Here is a 16219-nt window from a genome sequence, read left to right on the forward strand (position 1 = left end):
GCAGGAACATTTCCCTAGAGGAGTCTGGATACCCTGCTGCCCTGTTGGCTTTTGTTACTTGGACAAAGAGGTAGAACATCAATTTTCTCTCACATGAGAAAAGATGACATCCTTCCACCTTTAACCACACTACTGTTTCAAGTTGTGGTTTTAGATTTACTTTTTAAAATAAATGTGTTATTTTCACATGAGATATAGTGTCTAATATATATTTCCTGCTATGGATGTGTCCAGGTATTGACAAAGCTTTCCATACAATTAAATTTCCATTCATTTATTAGTGACAGAGCTAAAATAAAATGTCAACACAGCAATGAAGGCATGAAAGGACATGCAAGTTGAATTCACACAGCAGGTCCCTACTTATGCTGTCCAGGTTTGGTCTAGACCTACATTGATTGTTTCTTTCTGTATCAGCATTCAAATTCATATTTATTTTTTCTCTACCTCCTTCCCACCCCCCTCCCACCTCCTTCCTCTTCCTCTCTTTCTTCCTCCCTTTTCTTCCTCCCACCCCTTCCTCTGTGCCTGTAAAATTATCAAAATGAAAGCAAGATAAATAAGTCTGTTGTCTTTTGTTCTTGTAATATACTTGTGGTTGGGTAAAGAAAACCTTTTATACAATGAAAGTGTTATTCTAAGATTTACATACGTCCAGAATAAAGATTTCTGATTATTCTCAGGTGTTTTGCTGTGCTGACAGGAGTGTGACAGTTATACTTCTTAGAATATAACCTAAGAGACTGTTTACTCAAAAGGGATTTTGAAGACTAGAAGGCAGTGATTCCCAGAATGTAGATCAGTTCTTGGTTAATAGAGCTCAAGATAAAGGAAGGATTGTTGAGTCCCCCCCTCATCTGTAAACTGAGATGATGCTATCAGGCTTCAGTGTGTTTTGTGAACTAGTAATGAACCAGGAACCATCACTTCCATAATGAGTGGAGTAATCAAAAGTGTGAGTGAAATATTTTCTAATAGTTTTCATTTGTGAGTGGGTATTGATTTTTGATGGCTTTGAGATGAAGAATGGGGCTTACATCCACTCTTCCTCTCAACCCTCGACCCCTATTTGGTGCAAGCTTTGTGTATTCTGTCACACACTTTCTGAGTTCCTATATGTATCAGTCCTTTTGTGTGTAAAAAGCCTTAGTTATTTGATGTCCTCCCTCCCCTATAGCTCTTAGTGTCTTTCTACCTCCCTTTTTGCAAGGTTCCCTGAACCCTAAGGAAAGGAATTTGATGGACACATCCCATTTAGGTCTGAGTTTTCAAAGCTCTTTCACACTCTGCATAATGGCCTTAGTATTTCCTGCTGAAGAAAGCTTATCTGATGATGGCTGAACAAGGTACTGGTTTATGGGTATATCGGAATTATATTAGGATTCACTTTATTGCTATGTTCCTTTACCAGCATAGTATTTGGTTTCCTCTAAGTCTCTGGCCTATCTAGTCTCATATACTTGGCCATTTGAGCAACATTGAGTTTGGGTTCCATATCACGAAGTGGGCCTTAATCCAATCAGATATTGGTTGGTTACAGCCATAAGCTTTGTGCCAGTGTTGCACTATCATATCTTATGGACAAAATACCAGTTTGTAGCCGGGTTGGTGCTGACCTTTCTTCTTTGGTGGTGTGTGTAGTACCTCCTCATCCCATGAGCACTACTTCATAGGAGGCTTTAAGTGGGCAGTAGTGTTTTGTTTTGTTTTGTTTTTGTTCAATGAGTCATGTAGATGTCTTCAGCAATGGAAATATAGGCCAGCTCTTACCAGAGTTTTTTTTTAGAGACAACCCCTTTGAATATCCCTATCTAGGGAACTTCAATAAAATTTTAGTTGTTTTTGGTTAAAACTCTGTCCTGTTTTGTAACATAATCATGAGTAGGGTCACATCACTGGTCCCATTTAACCCACAAAAAAATGTGGTCATTTGTAGTCATCATAAAATTTGGAGTTATCATAAAATTTTGGCTATCACAGTTGGTAAAGAAAATTTGCTTTCTCTGCTTTTCTTTGTCTCAAGGTCATGCAAGGACAAAAATTTTGTCTTATTTTTCTCTCACTATACACAACAGCTTTCCTTGGCCTTTCACTTAGGCAACAATATTTGCTGAATGACTGAATGAGTGTGGTCTTTTATGCCCTTTGCGTCAGTTTCAGCCTCTCAACTAGTGTTCATATTGGCATCTGGTTGACAGTAGTATAAATTGTGCCTATTTATAGAAAGAGAATCAAAGGTTGTGGAATTCCTACTAGTACATAAGATGAGGCAAATCTGGTGATTTTCTCTTTTTGGAAGAAGCAATGAAAACCATTTACTGGAAGTTTGGCTGTACTTCTTGATGAATACACACATTTTTTTAGAGTTAAAACATGTAAGCATGTGCCATCAGTTAATAGGCTCATGATAAACTTTGCAAATAAAAAGAACCGAGGGCTGAAAACTTGGTGTTATCTCATCTTGTTTACAACTGGGCTGGCTAAAGTCTAGAAATTACAAATTTTACCAAGGCACAGTTCCAGGCTGCTTTTACATTGCCTCAGATGGTTTAATCTGAAAGAAGGCAGAATTCTGAACTACTACATGTTTGATATTTGTGACTCAAGTTCTTTACAATGCTGCTAAATCTTATATGTTTTAATATTATTTCTGAAATACCTTGGTATAGTCATCTCACAAATTTTACCTAATCATCATTTCTATTTTTAAGTATTATAATAGTAAAACAAAATAAATCAAAACCAAACAAATCAGGATTTTAAAACAAAACATATATTAAAATATTTCTATCAACCAGATATAACCCTTTCATGAGTTAAACTTTCTCTGAATAATACATTCTTCTCCACAGAAACCAAAGACATTCTAAGAGTTCTTTCATTGGGTAGACTTTTATAGTTTATATGTCTTTGCTGTTCATGTCCTGTGTTTTCTATAGATATCTTTTTTTACTGTTATTTTATAAATTATGGGCTTTTGTAAACCATCACCTTTATACAGAATATCACTGGTTCTGCATGAAGAAAAGTGGAATGGAAACCTGAATGGACACAGGGAAATATGAAGACATTCACAACCAAGCAGTTTGGGTGATGGAAGACATGGGTATTCTATAATTCTTTCCTTAATAGACAGTTTTATGTGAGCTAGACAGACTACTGACCAAACAGTTCACTTTACCCACATAAATTTGGTTTATTTTACTTTTTTCTCAGTTTGTTCATACTCTTGTTCCTTGAGTCTAAACAAGGTTACTTTATCCATTGGGCAGTTTATAAAGGCCCATGACTCGCAGTTAGTTCGCATCACTTGAGATAGTTGCTGACAAGATAACACCGAGGACAGTAGCCTATTGTAATCTGTAAGTTTAAGTCCACTGCAGGTCTAATTATGCTTAGTGAAGATCAGTCTTCCAATCAGAGGCTTAGATTCAAAGGTCATTCCAGCTGAAAACTTTGTGATTCAAACAAGTCACTCTGGCTAATTATGGACCAGTTTTTATCCTGTGGAATGCCTGTCATGAAGTGCTTCTTCAAGGGGCTGGGGTGCAGCTTGTGTGAGGCATCTGTAGGAAGCACTCAAGCGACTGGCACCTTACAAGTTAGCATGTGTTATACTTTATATTGTATAATGCTGGTACATATGGTAAACTACAAGAAGTAATTCTTGATTAGGGATAATTTGAGAAGTCCTAAAATCCAGATGTTTTCCTTCTACCACAGAGAGTATATATAATTTAAAATAAAATTTAGAAATCTGGTTCAAAAAAATACTCCTAGGCTGATAAGATGGGTGCTTATTGCCAACCAAGCCTGAATGCATGAATTGGATCCTCAGTCTCACAGGACTCCCTGCCACAAACTAGCTTATGCACTGGTACGCAGATAGACACAGAGAAACACACACAAATGCAGAGAGAGAGAGAGAGAGAGAGAGAGAGAGAGAGACAGAGACAGAGACAGAGACAGAGACAGGGACAGAGAGACAGAGCCAACCTGTACATGTTGATCTCTGATTCTGTTTTAGTACTCTGCTCACTGAGCTTTTTAATCTATGCTGAGAATATTTCACCTTCCAGGTGTTTTTGATTTGTGTTGTTTTTATTAGTAAATCGTCATTTCTGTAATTTTTAAAAGGGGAAAATAGCATTACCTCTCTCCTAGAGTGTGGGGATGTACAGAGACATCTAGCACTTAGCACAATTGAAGGTCACCGTGACTACCTTTAGATACAGTCGCTTTAAAAAAAAAAATTGATGACGTTTCAACACAACTCATATTCAGTTTTATCATACATTGAAGTGTTTGTGTCCTGGATGCTGTTTTCTAAGCATTGTGCAAACTGAAGATGGGGTTGTTTAAAAGTCTGAGACTTTTCTCTAAGAAGCCTAACTTAGAGGTGTTGTTACTGCTTGTCTAAAGTGAACTGTTAGGACAGCATACCATACTGTTTCTTGTTAACGTAGGATGTCTGACTGCTTCCTAAACATACACTGGAAGTTTCTTGAAAGAAGAAAGTGCCCCTTTCTATTCACTTTGGCTGCTGAACTGGCATATTAACATTATAATAACTATCTCAGTACACGTGAGGCTGTGCTCAGGAACACAGCTGGTGGCTGCTTTGAAACTACATAAGCTTCTTCACTCAGCACTGCACAGAAAAGCAACAGCCCTCCTGGGTGTGTGGCTTCTGCCAAGTGCTAGAACAAGCCACTTGGGATCATTTGCAGTAAAAATAATAGCTTACATACTCATGGAAGGCCTCGATGATGGAAATACAAATAATCATCCTAAAAAGTTGTGCTGTGTTGGAAGGAAAGAAATGCTGGCCTCTCTTAAATTAACATGTTCAGCCAAGTCTTCCGGTGTGATTACCTCTGTGGACTTTCAAAAAAAAGTTTGTCACTTTCAAAAAGGTCTGATGGAATTGAATAAAATTGTGCTGTAGATACTGTCTCCCACAATTTCCAGTCACATGTATTTTTATGTTTATGATAAATGACACACTTTTTAGTGTTCAGATTGTTAAAGCTTGGCCAATCAGGAGTGAGGTAACCCAAGAAACCTCACTCAGATATGGCTTTGCCCAGGAACCGCCTGTGAATGAGTATGTGTATAGTTGAGTACAAGAATGAGTCCATGTTGAACCCCAAAAGATAACTCTCTTGTGCATACTTTCCAATCCCAAGGCTGCTGCTTTACATTTCATAGTCTCCACGTTTTCTGGAGAAACAAAGGTTGGCGACTATAAATAATGACAATCTCTCTGTTCCTTCTTTTATTCATTCTAAATGAAATCTTGGACTTGAACAGAGAACTTGTGGCTTAAGAACACATGTTGCTCCTGTAGAAGACCCAAAATTGATTCTCAGCATCCCCACTGGGTATCTCATGACTGCTTATAACCTTAGCTTCAGGTAACTCGGCATCCTCTCTGGTGCAGGCACTAATGCACATACACATAAACATACATGGATTGGGAGTAGAGAAGGAGACATAGAGAAATAAAGACTAGAAAATAACAGGAAAGGAAGAGTGGAATACATACACTCTACCAATCGCTTCTTGTTGCATTGGCCTTTAACAACATAACTTATGCAAGTAATACAGAGTTATCTGTCATTGTCCACCAGTCCTTCCCGTTCCCACCCATTTTCTAAGATAGTTGCAGGTAAGAGAGCTGGTTTTGTTATTGTTGTTGGTGTTTTCCAACCCTGTAACACTTTCCTTTATCGGGAAAAATAAAACAGATATAGAAATTTAGATTTTTGACCAAATAATTGCCTAGAAACAAGTCAAATTGTATCTCACTTAATAAGTTTAATTGGTCTATTCACATTGAAATTGTTGTCTTTGCAAAGGACATACTGTAGAAAATGTCACAACAGTAGCAGCAAGAGAATTAGAACTAAGTGCCAAGTGCCGAAGTGATTCCCTGGAGGGTAGGCTCAGGCACATCTTTGGGTTTGTATTAATTCAAGCCTCTAGGAAAGTATGGGATGAGTTATGGCTCTCATGTAGGACATGTGGAGTGACCTACACCAGAACTAATAGAGCCAACTCACATTTTTATCTTTGTGTATATTGGTAGCATGGAGTTCATCTCCAATATGAACTGTGAAGAGATAAAAGATGGTAGTGGAGTGTGTAGGAGGCTCTCTTGTAGGGACTGGACCTATTTGGCCTTTCCAAACACTAATGAAGTCTGCATGTGCAACTGTTCATTACAGGGATGGTTGTCTTTCCTGTGAAGTGTTATGTAGAGAGAATCTTAAGGAAAAATGAAGAGGATATTTCTTACATATCTGCCGTTCTTTAACTTCAGAAATTAAATCTGTTACTTTCTTCCTTTCCTCCTCCTTCTCGTTTTCATTCTTGTTCCCAAAATTATCAGAGGATGTTTGGACAAAGTCAGATGTTACAATGGAACTATTAGGCAGGACTATAAGAATCTGAATCTGGCTGAAGACAGAAACTCACAAATTGCCCCTATAGATCCCAGGTTACAACTTACTTTAGCAGGAGTATTTTTAAACCATCATATCCATTTTATTTATTGTTTCATATATAACTTTGGGGTATATATTAGTTGTACTGTGCCTATGGCTGAATATGAAATATTGAAAAAATAAAGACTATTGCCAAAGGCTTTTAGTTTAGTAGAACAAAACAGAAGAGTGAAGCAGGACTAAATTGAAAATTAGCTGGTGGTAAGAAAAACACTGAGGATTCCACTGAGGTCTCATCAGTAGTCAAAGAAGTTGTCTGAATGAACACAGTTCCAATCATCATAGGAAACATCAGTGGACAGAAGTGACTGGGTTAAGAGTATAAAGGTGAATGAGCCTAGGAGTCTAGGCATTAGTGAGGCTAGAAGGAGAGGCAGATTTCCAAACAGAAACCTAAAGTAACAAGAATGAGCAGACTGATGCTAACCTGGGAGAGCAGAAAAAGACCAGTTTGGCAGCAGATGGATCAGAGACCACAATGGAAGGGAAGGCAGAGAACAAATAGCAGAAGCTGGGAACTGCCCATTATATTTTATGTACATTTTGGCTGCCTGGAAGAAGGGTTGTAAATTTAAGAAAAGCTACAACATCATGCAAATTTGTAGTGTCTACTTAGAAAATTTTATTTTTCAACCTAGTTGAAATAAATTTAAAAGAGCTTTTAGAAACAGTGTCAAGACCTGATGTGTATTGAAAGAATATTAGTGGATACTCTTGATTTGATGGGTAAGATGTGGGTGGGGCTATTTGCTCATATAAGAAAAAAAATCTGGCAAAGTTTGTCGCTATCATTGAAAGAGAGATGAAAAATTATAAATAATTTGTGTATGTGCAAATGTGTATATGCATGTGAGTGTATGAATGTGTGCACATGAACATACAATTCTCTCTCTCTCTCTCTCTCTCTCTCTCTCTGTGTGTGTGTGTGTGTGTTAATAGATATGTAGATGAAGAAGTTAGTGGCTCATAGAAAGTGTGTAACTTGGTAAAGGTTTAGAAAACACTGGCTGGAGAAAAGTCTCAAAAGTTTGTGTTTTCAATAGTGCACAAGTCTGAATAAAAAATATCCCACGGTAGATTCATGCATTTGAACACTTGAACCCAGTGGCTGTTGGTTAGGGATGTTGTAGTTCCATTAGGAATGGCAGCCTTATAGGAGCAAGTGTTTTGCTGGTGGGTCGGCTTTGGGAGTTATAGCCTTATTCTACATCCTGCTTACTCTCTCAGATTCCTGTGAGTGGATAAAATGTGGTCAGCAGTTCCTTGTCCCTGAAGCCTTACCTTCCTTTCATTGTGGATCTTAGCCCTCCATTATCATTGGCTAACTGAGATAAACCCTTTATTTCTGAAGTTACTTTTAATGGTGATATTTTAATTCACAGCAGTAGAAAGTAACTCATACTTGCAGCTTGGCTGACAACAATCCTGTTTGCAAAAAAGAGTGAAGTAACCCTTTCCGGAGTTGACAAAGAGTTTACTTTTATAATGCAGACCTTTGCAATGCAGGCATTTCAAGTAGGTGTTTAGACATAAGTTTTTTACTTTCATTAAATTTTGAAATGTGAATGTCATATTGTTTCATAAAAAAAAAGCCTAGGTGATTATTCACAGGTGAAGAATGGGTGAGAAATCGTCCCCTAAAATCCTTTTATTCACACATTTGAATCGCTACTGGAAGTATGCATGGGAGGCCAGGGAGCCTTTGCTGACAGTTACCAAGGAAGAGATGCTAACCTGATAGAAGGAAATGTTTCATTGCAGAAGAAAAGGGTAGTAAATTAGCAACTAGAGCATATAAACCTAGATTTACCAATGCATTTTGGATGAAAGGAGTTTACATGTGGTGGAGTTAAACAAGAGTCTGGTGAAGTGGAAAATGTTGTAGACAGGTGGCTGTTCCCCACGTCAAGAAGTTGAACAACAGTGGGAGGAGAATAAAATTAAAATTATTGCTTTTTGTTTTGTTTTAATGAACCTATTTATTCACTTTGTTTTTTTGTATTTATTTATTTATTTATTTGCTTATTTATTTATTTATTTATTCACTTTACAACCCAATATCAACTCAGTACTTCCTCAGGCAAGTCTTTCCCCATTCTAAGTTTCTCTTCTCTTTTGAGAAGGAGAAAACTCCCCACAGGGTGTCATCTCCCCCACCCCACCCACATCAAGTTGCTGTGGCACTAGGTTCAGCCTCTCCCATCATGCCACACAAGGTGGTCCATTACAGGCAGGCATATGTTCATGGACAACCCCCACTTCTGTTGCTGGGGAACCTGCAAGAAGACCAAGCTGCACATCTACTATGTATGCAGTGGGGCTATGTCCAGCCTGTGCTCACTCTTTGCTTGGTGATTCAGTCTCTGTGAGGCTCCCAAGGGTCCAGGTCAGCTGACCCTCTAGGTCTTTCTTTGGATTCCCTGTCATTTTTGGGTACCACAATCCTCACAACTATTTGATAAGACTTCCTAAACTCCATCTCATACCTGGCATCTCTACATCTCTTTCCATTGGAAGCTGGGAGGAACTTCTCAGAAGACAGTTTTGCTTGGTTCCTATCTACAATCATAACAGCAAATCATTATTAGTATCAAGGATTGGTTCATGCCCATGAAATGAATCTCAATTAGTGGCAGCCATTGGTTCACCATTCCCTCAGTCTCTGATCTGTCTTTGTTGCAGCACATCTTGTAAACAAGACACATTTGGGTCTTGGGGTCTTGTTTTGTGTGGGTTGTTGTCCTTATTCCTCCATTGGGAGTCCTCCCACTTGCTGTAGCCAAGTCAAGATCATTATCCCACACTGCTAGGAGTCTACTAGAATTACATTCATACACCCCCTGTTATCTCTGTAGGCTTCTTGTATCTTCATGGGGCATCTCTTTCATTAGGTTAGGGAAGGGTTTTTCTATAATTTTGTTGAAGGTATTTTCTGGCCCTTTAAGTTGGGAATCTTCACTTTTTCTATACTTATTATCCTCATATTTGATCTCATTGTGTCTGGATTTTCTGTATGCTTTGAGTTAGGAGCTTTTTGCATTTTTTATTTTCTTTGACTCTTGTGTCAGTGTTTTCTATGTTATCATCTGTCCCTGAGATTCTCCCCTTTATCTCTTGTATTTTCCTGTATTCTGTTGGTAAGGCTGTATCTATGACTCCTGATACCTTTCCTAGGTTTTCTATCTCCAAGGTTGTCTCCCTTTGTTATTTCTTCATTATTTCTATTTCCACTTTTTAGATCCTGAATGGTTTTGTTCAATTTCTTTATCTGTTTGGTTGATTTTTGTGTTTCCTCTTTAATGTCTTCTGCCTGTTTACCTAAGTTTTCCTATATTTCTTTAAGGGAGTTATTTATGACCTTCTTAAAGTCCTCTAACATCATCTTGAGTTGTCATTTTAAATCAGAATCTTGCTTTTCCAGTGTGTTGGAATTTCAAGGCTTGCTGTGGTGTGGGAACAGGGTTCTGATGATACCAAGTGGCTTTGGTTCTGTTGCTTAGGTTCTTAAGCTTTCTTCTTGCCATCTGCTTATCTCTGGTTTTAGCTTGTCTTGTTGATTCTAACAGTGGCTTGACCCTTCTGTAAGCTTTTTGTTTCCACTACTGTGGGACCAGTTCTTTCCTACTAGGGTCTACAGAGTTCTGTGGCACAGGGTCAGCACAGGGCACAGACAGACCTGGAAGGATCCTGTCCCAAACTGCTTCTCAATTCCTGTGTCCTGAAGTCTCTAGGTAGTCCTTCTGAGAAAAAGTGGTGGCCTTACCTCAGTTCTCAGTTGTGTCAACACTCCTTGGGGACCAACGTTTTTCCAGCATGGTCTGTGTACAGAGAGTTCTGGCTCAGGTTCAGCTCTGCTTTCAGGCTTAAACTTGAAGAATTCTGTCCCAGACTGCTCATTGATTCTTGTGTCCTGAGGGCTTTGAGCGGGTTACTCATGGGCCAAGAATTTGACCATGGTGGTGTCAATTGTGTTTTCATATGTGTCAGCACTTCTGGGGAAACAGCTTTGTCCCACCTATGCCTGGGTACCCTCTACGAGAGAGGTTGGGAACATTAAATGGCTTGACATATTTGAAAAGAAAAGAGACAAAGTAAAAAAGATGACCAGGAATGAGGTCATTCTACCATGCTATAGATGACCATTCAGATACACTTGATATGTAAGATCAATCTAAGAAGAGGAAAGATGAAGATGAAATAAATCTGAGTTCTTTGCAGATTTCTGTATAGTTATGGGGTAGCTCCAGAAGAACCATTTAACATCCAAACCCTCAGTTTAAAAACAGAAACAACTAATGAAGATTGGAAGAATTGGCTTAACGGTTAAGGCACTTAATGGTACAGAAGACCTGTGTTCCATTTCCAGCACCCACATGGTGGCTCACACTTATGCCAAATTTAACCCAGGGTGTCCTATGCCCCATTCTGACATCCATGAACACCAGAAGCACATGCTCTATCTATATACATGCAAACACTCATACACTAAAATAATAAGTAAATTTTAAATAAACCCCTAATTCAAGTAAATGTGCCTGCCATCTTTCTCCAGAGGAGATCAGATTTTTGAGGTTGTTACTGTATCATGCCAATGCTTCCACAACAGGCCTCAAATCTTCCATTGCTCTTCTGCATCATGCTACTAAAATTTTATTAACAAAATGTACGCTTTTTTGTTTCTTTTTATCTTTACATTATAAGGGGATCGATATACAGTACTCTCTGTGAAGTCAAATGCTTTCAGAATGACTACTGTAAATTTTACAAGCACTTGAGACTTTGCAGTCTCAAAAGCCAAATAATTATATGCCACAATGCCTCAGGGAGCACAGGGCAGAAAAATTACAAAACTTGAACGCATCTCTTTTATAATTTTTTGAGTCTATGAAGTTTGCTCTTATGAAAGTTTTGTTTAATTTCAGAGGAAAGTGCTGGTCACATTATTAGCCCACTTGTAGAGGAACTCACTCTTTGCTTGAGTCAATCATAAAAGTAACAGAAAGTAAGATGATAAAACAATGTTTTAAAGACTCAAGGTGACTATTTTATTTTCCCACTTTCTGTACTAACATAATTTTCTTGTAACTCTGCACACAGATTTTAAAAAGTCACAAAAGTCAACATCACCAATATGTATTTTGTAAAAAAGATATTTCTCAAAATTATAATTTCCTATCCATGTGCCATTGACCCAGTACTATATCATAGGCAGCAATTTCTTGAAAGAAGCTAAAATTTAGGACATTTCTCCCACCAGAGAAATGTTTAATTGTAAAAAACATGTTTTTGGCTGAGATATTTCTAATTTATAAGAAGAGCCACTGTTGCTCAGAATACTATTCAAATTAATTTTATTGTCTTAATCAGTGTCCTATTGCTGTGGAGAGACACCATGACCATGGCAACTCTTCTATAAGAAAATATTTAATTGGTGCTTGCTCACCTTTTCAGAGGTTGAGTTTCTTATCATGGTTGGGATCATGTCAACAAGCAGGAAGATATTGTGCTGGAGAAGGATCTGAGAACTCTACATGCAGACCAGCAGGCAGCAAGAAAAGAGAGCCGCTGGCCCTGGTCTAGACTTTTAAAACTTCAAAGCCCACCCCCACTGAGACACTTCTCCCTACAAAGCCACATTTTTTAATCCCTCTGAAGTAGTGACATTCCCTGATGACTAAGCATTTAAATAGATAAGTCTCTGGGGGACATTCCTATTCAAGCCACTAACTCTGTATCTATTTTGCTATTTTTGTATCTAGGTACATGGGACACTGTGGAGGCTTTGGGTAGATTCTTAAGTGTTCTGATTAGTGAAAAAAGAAACATTTCTGTCCTCTCCCCTAAAATGTCAAGGTTCTTTGGTAGAGGACAGTTATATAGAAAGGCTTATAGCTCGATCAAGGGCCAAGGGTGACTATGGAGTGTTCAACTTAAATGGGCCGTTTATAGCAACCTCCCAATCTCAGGAGTAGGAAGCAGAGCTGAAGAGAAAATTGAAAGACTGGAGAATGGAGAGGAGTCCTACGAAATGTTGACTTTTCTGCAAATCCTGCCTGTGCGGATCATGAACATTCATCAGTGGTACCTGCACAAATAATAAATGGAAGTAGGAGGTAGAGTAAGAGAGTCTAATGTGGGGAAAATATGGTCCCAATGCATTTTTTGCCCACACAAACCTGACAAAGCTAACTGTAACAGAAGGACTGTTGCAGTAAATATTAAAAAATAAAAAATGATTATCTCTTTTCCAGCCCTAAGGTCTCACTCTTTAGGCCCGACCCTTATACAAAGCTGCAAGCACCTCTGGTGCCAGGTCTGAGCTACCAAGGTCCAACTTGTCTGTGCAACTCCCTTCCCTTGGCGGTTTACTACCATCTGTTCTCTGCCTCTGTCCCAGGGTGTTTCTGTACCCCAAAATCTCACAAATACAACTCTACAGCCTGATAGTTTTTCTCACAGATTTATATATTCAACTTTCAATCCACAAACCCTCTACACAACAAGATTGCATCAAATAGACTAAGATACAAACTGCCCTTCTATATGATATTTTATGCCTGTACAATTCTTAATGTCCATAGCTTTTAACCCCAATCAATCCCACCTGGGTCCAACTGGTCCTTGGGAAGCTCCATGTTAGCAAGATCTTCCTCCTCTGTCTTCTGACTAAGCAGCCCTTCTTGGGGGGAAATTAACATTAATACCAACAGCTTCAGGACAATCTACATTGTAATCAATGATAATTATGGGACAATGTAAAAATGGAAAAGATGTTGAACCCAGGGAGAGCCCACAGATAGCCACTAGAGAAAGCACTATCTTGTCAGATATCTATAATTCTAAATTGTGTAAGGGCTGTGTGATCTTAGGACTTCACCTAGATCACTGAATCTTGACTTGATCCTTAGCATGTGAAAATGGACCTCTTTTCTACACTTCAATTTCTTCTTTATCTTTGGAAAAAATCATCTTTATTTTATGGGACTGATATTACATAATATTGCTACATAATGATTGTATGTATAAAGAAAGTATGGGGAAAGGTAGATGTAAGATTTGCTTGTATCAATTTGTTATATTGTTAGACACTATATGATATGAACTTCTTTTTGTCACCAAGATTCATCTCCACCCTCACAGATATGAGTTGCTTATTCAATTCCCATGGTGTGTTACACTCACAAATCCCTGGTTATTAGGTCATCTTCTCAATATGGTATTGATTTCAGAATAAGTCAAGATGGAGTCATTGCTTATATAATAGACATATAATTATTTGTTGTATCGTTAGTGGAAGCTCTCGGTGTTTTAGCTTTTTTCTCCTGGAAGAGCATTGCCAGTGAACCTTTAGCAAGCTGTGAAACTGATTCATTAGAGACAGATTATCAGTCTTTCTAGACCAGCAGAGTGCAGATATCAGTCTTCTGCTGTAGTGATGAATGCCTGTCACTCAGTCAGCTTCCCTCCATGTAGTTGGTGCTCTTAGCCTATGAACTTTCTTATTTCTATCTCATAAAAATATAAGAATGTATTTCACAGCCAACTGCCTGCATTTTTAAGCATTAAATTATTTAACAAAGAATAAATTAATTCTCAATATTATTTAAAATTTTAAATATTTTCAACTGAAAGGATATTTGTAAAATGAGATCTTTCCTATTTTTACACATTCATAAGCCTGGGCCCAAAGCTGGGAGAGATTAATTTATAGTACCTGTCTCCTTTCACCCAAAGGAATCAGCTACCCTGCTGGGTGAATTCAGTTTTTGCTGGCTTAGAGCCCTGGGGAGTGCTTTAGGACCTCTACAATGGGTCTGTAGCCTGTGAGTAGCTTTGGAAAGAACCATTGCTGGCAAAGTTCCATATCTGTTGCAGAGATATTAGAGAAAGTGCATCCTCAGGCATTGCCTTCTGCCACATTTGTTCACCTTGAGGACCTAAGGGGTGAGTAGCAGCATGTTCCAGGCAGTACAGATCAAGTATAGCTCTTAGCCTTGGGCCAGTCAGAGAGAAAGAATTTATCCTTCTCTCTCTCTTTTTTTTTCCCATGATAGGCAAATATTAGTGAGGTAGGGCATGTGGTTTTTTCTTTGTTTGTTTTTTATTGCTTAGATTTTTAAAAGGGTGTGTGTATTTTAAAACAGGGTTTCTCTGTATAGTTCTGGTTCTGGAACTTACTGTGTAGATGATGCTGTCCTTGAACGCACAAAGGTTTCCTCCTCTTGCCTCAGAGGTAATGATATTTAAGGGTGTGTGCCTCCACCAAATCACTGTTTGTCTTTCCAGAAATACTAGCTTTCTTCTAGTTCTTCAATTAGTTGCATTTTTTCAACAAATGTTTTTTTTTTTTCTACAGCTTCCATGGAAGGAAAGTTCACACATGCTAAAATTTCATTAAAAAAAATGACCACAAGTTTATATATCTCCATCTTTATGTTCCAGATCATTTCAGTGAGAACCATAGCTATATGTGCAGAGAAAAGGAAAAATTAAATTTATGCCCCTTCTTTCAGCTTCCCATCTTTGCATTTCAAGGAAGAGAGGATGCGGTTAGCAGTGTTACCTTACATGATTCAACGCTGGGGACAGTCAAAACCACAAGACCTAAAAACAGAATGGCTGCATGAATACTCTTGTGCATTCATTTTTCTCATTTCAGATCAATGCCCGATCAGCTATCATCTCAAGAATTCTTTGGCTTAAAGAGTCAATAAATTTTCACTTGCATGCTGAGTTTATGATCTGTGTGTGGTATTTGAACTGCTGTGGCCCCTTCAGAATGGACAGTAAATTTCTGTGTTGTTCATTCTCTGAAATTCATTGTAACTGGGTATTTTGTATTTTATCAGGAAAACTTTTTCATAAGAGAATAGATTATTTTACACTAGTCATTAATTATTTTCAACATTGATGTGCTAATTTCTGTCAATAGCACAGTACTTGTAAACAGGAAAGTTAGGATACTTGCTTCCAAGTGTGAGCTTCCATGCTAGGTCATTTAGGTCTTAAATATGTTGTGTTAAGTTTATACCTGGGATGTCTCCTTTGGTCCTGTTAATATGTGATAGACCTTTAAGTGTATCAGGAAAGATTAGATAATATTATGATATGCATAATCAAAGAAGACTAAAGGGTATCAGACACTCCTTTGTCTCTTTTAACCAATATAATGTGAGCAATTTGTGTTTCTGCTAAAAGACACTGCCTTGCTACAGGACAACCAACTGTGGACTAAAGTCTTCAAAGTGGTTTGCCAGTTAATCTTTCTGTTTTTTGAATTGATTGTCTCTAGTATTTTGCTACAGTCAGGGAACTCTGTCAATAGTGCTTATATGCATGTACTAATAAACTCAATATTTTCTCTTTGGAATAATGCCATATTTTGTTTGGTTTGTTGTTGTTTGAAAGCCTTAGACTACAATTATATTTTCTGTTAATTAGTTCTTGAAAATTTTAACTTGAGTTACCAGGAAGCCCAATGTTCCCAACACAAGCAATAAAGTGAACCTGATCAAAGTTTAGAAAAACAACAGATAATGTCATGTTTTATTATGTCCTGGGCTTATTCACATCACATTTTTTAACATATTTTTGTCTCATAAAAACCATATAGTTGATTTTACCTTGATATGAACATTTTTCCTGTGTAGCATCTTGTCTCCCACCATGAGCTAGATCAGATGGTTTATTTGCAACTACCATCTAATGTT

The 16219-nt window shown here is 37.9% G+C and overlaps 1 protein-coding gene across 2 annotated transcripts in view; it reads left to right on the forward strand.

Moving 5' to 3' along the window:
• PDGFD (platelet derived growth factor D) overlaps window positions 1-16219 on the forward strand; it is a gene marked incomplete at its 5' end in the record, with an annotated part of 205385 nt that overhangs the window by 38220 nt on the left and 150946 nt on the right. The gene's annotated exons all lie outside the window — the stretch shown is intronic.

The sequence above is a fragment of the Micromys minutus genome, assembly GCF_963924665.1.
Source record: "Micromys minutus genome assembly, chromosome: 18".
In the NCBI taxonomy this organism is placed as follows: domain Eukaryota; kingdom Metazoa; phylum Chordata; class Mammalia; order Rodentia; family Muridae; genus Micromys; species Micromys minutus.